This window comes from Arachis hypogaea, chromosome 13 (genome assembly GCF_003086295.3).
Source record: "Arachis hypogaea cultivar Tifrunner chromosome 13, arahy.Tifrunner.gnm2.J5K5, whole genome shotgun sequence".
NCBI classification, from domain to species: Eukaryota; Viridiplantae; Streptophyta; class Magnoliopsida; order Fabales; family Fabaceae; genus Arachis; species Arachis hypogaea.
The window spans coordinates 128,742,755-128,748,372 of record NC_092048.1 but is presented as its reverse complement, the minus strand read 5'-3'; positions in this window follow the sequence as shown (position 1 = coordinate 128,748,372).

The following is a 5,618-nucleotide window of genomic DNA, read 5'->3' as shown; positions in this document are numbered from 1 at the left end:
CATTCTTAGTTCATTCTACAGAAATAAAAGTTTTTGTAAACTTTATCTGATACATATATTTAGCATAAAAAATGACATAAATTTGAAGAGTGAAACTGAGTTGAAACAGATATAAGAAAGCAACTTATGTCGCTGCCAAATTTTTACTTTAGAGTATTGAGGTCTAAGATTAATTTTATTGCCACTATAAAATCTTTTTGCCATTCCTCCGGTTGGTTTTGTTGTTTACTTGTTTAGATCATTCAACTTCTCTCACCCCCTACCAATCTCACATTATTACCTCCTCAACCTAGTAGATTTTTTGGGCATACCAATATGTTCATTCAATGCTTCGACGAATCAAAACCAATGGAAGATTAGGGACACTTACTGCTGTTCTAATATCTTATATGGTTAGTCTTACAAACATTTGCTTTTGAAATTTTGTTTGAAGTTTGACAATGCAGTATGCAAGCATATGTCATCGAGTGAACATAAATAAAACCTTTGACATTTCCATGACTAAAATCATATAAATTCATTATAATTAAAGTATTAGTATATGCTTAAATATGCTAACCATTATGCTATTTCTTCTTGTTTTCTTTCTTCTTCTTCCTTCCTCCCTCCCCCTTTCCCTCTTTTTCTTTTTCTTTTTTTTTTTTTTCGAAATCATTCAGAAATTATTTAGTACAAATTATACAAAGATTTCTGAATGAACCATTTCTTTGGTTACAAGATCAGTCACTTGATTTTTATGCAATGTATTGTTACTGGTACTCAAATCTTCTGCCATAATATAAAGATTTATCCATGCTATATGCTTATTTATTTATTTTCCTTAGTAATTATATTTTTAATAGCCACGAAGTATGATATCTATCTGGTGAATGATCCAAAGTTGAAAGTTGCTTAACTTTCTCTGTTCTATCTCCAATTCTAGATGCTTACTTTTTCTGTTTAGGGATGACAAAATTTCTCGAAATATAAAGATCTCTACAGGAAACTGTCTCGAAATATTTTCTATGGGGATGGGATGGGGGACGAAATTCCCTCGAGGCAAGCGTGGGAACCCGAGCGGAGATTCCGTCCCGTCCCTACTAATCCCCAAAATTCATAATTTACTTAATTGTCCTTAATAATTTATTTCTTATATATGTTTTTTAGTCATTTCATATATATATATATATATATATATATATATATATATATATATATATATATATATATATATATATATATATATATATAAACTCAAAATTTCTAATCTTCATTTGCACGACCCTTCTTCTACTCTGGCTCATCGTGGTGTCCCCTCACTGCGTCATTTCGAAAGAAGTCACCATCTTGTTGTTTAGACTTTTTATATAAAATCTTGCTGTTTTTGTATAGAATGAATACTTGCAGCCCTATTCTTATGAAAATTAATAATTAGTTAAAACTATCAGATAGATAGAGAATGGGTCCCGTGAAGAATGAAACCCTATAAAAAAATGAGAATAGAGAACAATATTCTTTCATGTAAAAATGGGAAGCAGGAGGCATTCCTCAATTCCGCTTCCACCCTATCCCATTGACATCCCTACCTCTGCTCATCATCTTGTTGTAAGTTAGGGACACATTGACCCCATTCATTTCATATTTTATGAAATTGACAATTCCATTCAGTGTTGTTGTAGATGTTAAATTAATGAAATAATCAACCTCTTGAAAGAAAAATATTTGTTATCAATGAGTAATGTGAATATTGCAATTGTCAGAAATCAAAGTAAGGAATCATCATCATCATTCATCTAATCGTAAAGATACAATAACACAGTAATTTCAGTGAAACTTAGATAACGTAAATTCATGATTACTCACAAAATTCAAGATCGTTTATAGTTAGCATAGCACTTCCCCATACATGCCAACATCTCCCAGATGTCACCTCTGTGCTTTCTCTGACATGAGTCCAGACACTTTTCTAGTTTTGTTTCATCATCATATGAAATATAATTAGATTTATCCGGGAATTCAGCAATGCCATAATAAAAAATCGCTCCTATCATTAACATTGTTGATAATGCATTTCTCACAATATTTCTACCCATGTTTCTAGCTTGATCCTTATACAGAGACTGGTTAGTTACCAATATATATAAACAAAAAAAGGAAAAATTCTCATAATAGCTTAAGTGTTAATTTAGAATAGTTTATTATTTCTTTTTTTTTTTTCGGTCATATACTCACACACATCTCCACTCTCTCACACACACTAATTTCAACTACAACCGAGCTTTTGTTGGATATCGATGTGGTAATTTAAGAGGCCAATACATCAGCCACTCTTACCCATGTCTCGGCCACGAATAGTTTATTATTTCGGTTAAGTTTAAATGTCTTTTGAATTTGATGAATATTTGTTATATAACGATTCTATTTAATTATATTTGTTGTCATATATAGTATTGAATATTAAATATAAGCCACTATTTACAAACAACTGAAAAGCTGCATACTTGATAGACAGAAGAACGTATGCAACATAAAATATAGTTAAGGCGAATTAATTAATTAATTAATTCAATTAAAGGCGATATCCAACTATATATCTTTTATGTCGTGTAACCTTAGATGCTTTTTTGTTTTTTTTCTTTATCGTATCAAATATTCATATATGATAATCAACTCTCATCTGCAGTATATAACATATAAAAATAATAAAAAAATTTTATAAAAATATTAAATATATAAAAATTAATAATATGAAAATATTAAATATTAAATAATCTTTATTTATTCATTATTAATATTAATATATTGATAAGTAATAATATAATTATTAATTTTTTTATAAATTAAAAATATATAATAATGATAATAATAAATGAAACTAATCGAGATATAAATAGATTATTATTTTTTAATCAATAATAAAAGTGAACCATATTTTTTTATGAAATATGTACGATAAATAGTATTTTAGAAAAAAATTATGCATCAAATTTTCATCATATCTTCATTATATATTTTATAGTTTATTTAATAATTATTTAATAAAAGAAAGACAAAAATTAATTTTAAATAATAATAATAATTGAGTTAGTTACTTAGATAGATAAAAATACAAAATACGTTAATGTTTTAATGTTTTAATTGATTTTTATTTTGATTTATGTTTGAGAACTAATTATTAAAATAGATATTCAATATAAAATTTTTCAATTTACTAGTAAATAATGCTACAATAATATTTTTTATTAAATTAATTTAATATATATTTTTATCTTATATTTTTAGATACAAATTAGAGTTTAATTTTAATGTATTAATAGTGTAAAATATTTTTATATAATTGTCCAATTACGTCTATTTATTTTGGATGATCATTTAGATGAATACAATCAATATAAAATGTAGTTATTTTTATGATATGATATTAACTAATTAGATACATGTGTAAAACTACTTTACACTAATAGTGTATCAAAATTTAATTCTAAAAATTTAAAAAAATATATATAAGATAAATATTTTGACACAATTAATATGTATTTTCTCAATGTGGAGGCAAATATAATTTTTCAATGGCATATATATTTATACATATATTTTTTATATTTTTTAAAAATTCTAGTGGGACATGCCTCCACAGCTTAACACATGCATTCATTCTTGTTAATATTTGTACACTAAAATTAATTATTAGTATAAAATATATATTAAAATATAAATATATTAAAAATAAATTAAATCATATATGTATAACTATAAATATATTAATAATTAATTTTAATATACAAATAATATTTATGAAAGAAAATATTAACTCAACAAGATTCACAACAATTTAAAACTATTAAGATATTTACCGTTACTAGTGAGCCTTATACTTAAGATTATGGCAATTCCGAATGTATGCCATCATCTTCAAAAAGTCGAGTTAAATCTTAAAATGGTCCTTGAGATTGGCGTAACTCTCAAAATAGTCTCTGAGATTGGCGTTATGCATTAAAATCGTCCATGAGATTTTAATTGCACCAATTACGTCCCTGAGATTGAAAAAAATGCACCATATTAATCCCTGACCCATTTTCCATTAACGACAAGATGACATGGCATGATAATGTGGACTGTAAGTGACATGTGTCACTTCATGATTTGTCCACGTGTAATGGTATGATGATGTGGTGACTAGTGACACGTGGCATGCTGACGTGGATGGTTGTGCCACGTGTCCATTTGTGCCATGTGTCGCAACAGTATTCGTCCACGTGTCATCCATTATGTCATCGTTCTATATGCACCAAATTAGTCCCTCACTTTGCATTAAGTGACTCATTTTAGTCCCTGAAATTAAATGTCGTGCACCAAACTAGTCCCTTCACCAGTTTTTTCTCATTTTTTTCTATAAATTCAAAATTCTTAATATTTTTGAATGCATTAATTTTAATTCTATTTTTTCACATGTTCTTCAAATAAAAGTGTTTTTATAAAATATTTTTTCTCTTACGAATACCCTAACCACCGACTTGGAGTTGACGTGAAGGCTTTTCAAGCACCTTCACTACCATCTCCGACCTCTTTCGGTACTTTTATAAAATATTTTTTTTCTTGCGGATACCCCTAATAACCGCCATCTTGGAGTTGACGTGAAGACATTTCAAGCTTCCCTCATTACCATCTCCGACCTCTTTCGTCTAGACTGCAGAGGTCAAAGATGGTAGTGAAGGTGCTTGAAGTGCTTTCAATCTAGCTCATTTACACATAACGAAAATTTATTTTTCATAAGAAAAAAATGTTTATTTTAATTATTAATTTCTTGTTAAAAACACATTTTTTTATGAAAAAAATGTGTCTAATCAATCATATAATTATTTTTTTTATAATAACATACTTATATATTACAAAATTTACCAATGTTAAATTATTAAAAAAATTATATAATTAAAACTAAAATCTTAAAAATTTTTATGAAAGCACTTGTATTTAAACGATATATGAAAAATAGAATTGAAATTAGTGTATCCAAGATATTAAAATTTTAAATTTAAAAAAAATGAGAAAAAATTTGTGAAGAGACTAGTTTGGTGCACGACATTCAATTTCAGGAACTAAAATGAGTTACTTAATGCAAAGTGAGGGACTAATTTGGTGCATATAGAACGATGATATAATAGATGACACGTGGACGAATACTGTTGCGACACGTGGCACAAACGGACACGTGGCCAAATAACATTGTGACACATGACACAACCATCCACGTCAGCATGCCACGTGTCACTGGTCACCACATCATCATACCATTATACGTGGCCAAATCATGAAGTGACACGTGTCACTTACAGTCCACGTCATCATGCCATGTCATCACGTCGTTAATAAAAAATAGGTCAAGGACTAATATGGTGCATTTTTTTCAATCTCAAGAATGTAATTGGTGCAATTGAAATATCAGGAACGATTTTAGTGCATAACGTCAATTTCAAAGATCATTTTGGGATTTAACTCTCAAAAAGTCATGGGCAAGCATTCTTTCGCATGAGCTGATACACTTTTTCAGCTTTCTCTGATTATTAATAGAAGATGCAATAATACTTTCAGGATTAGTGTTTGAGGATTCAGCCATGGTTGAATAAATAGCCACTTCAATC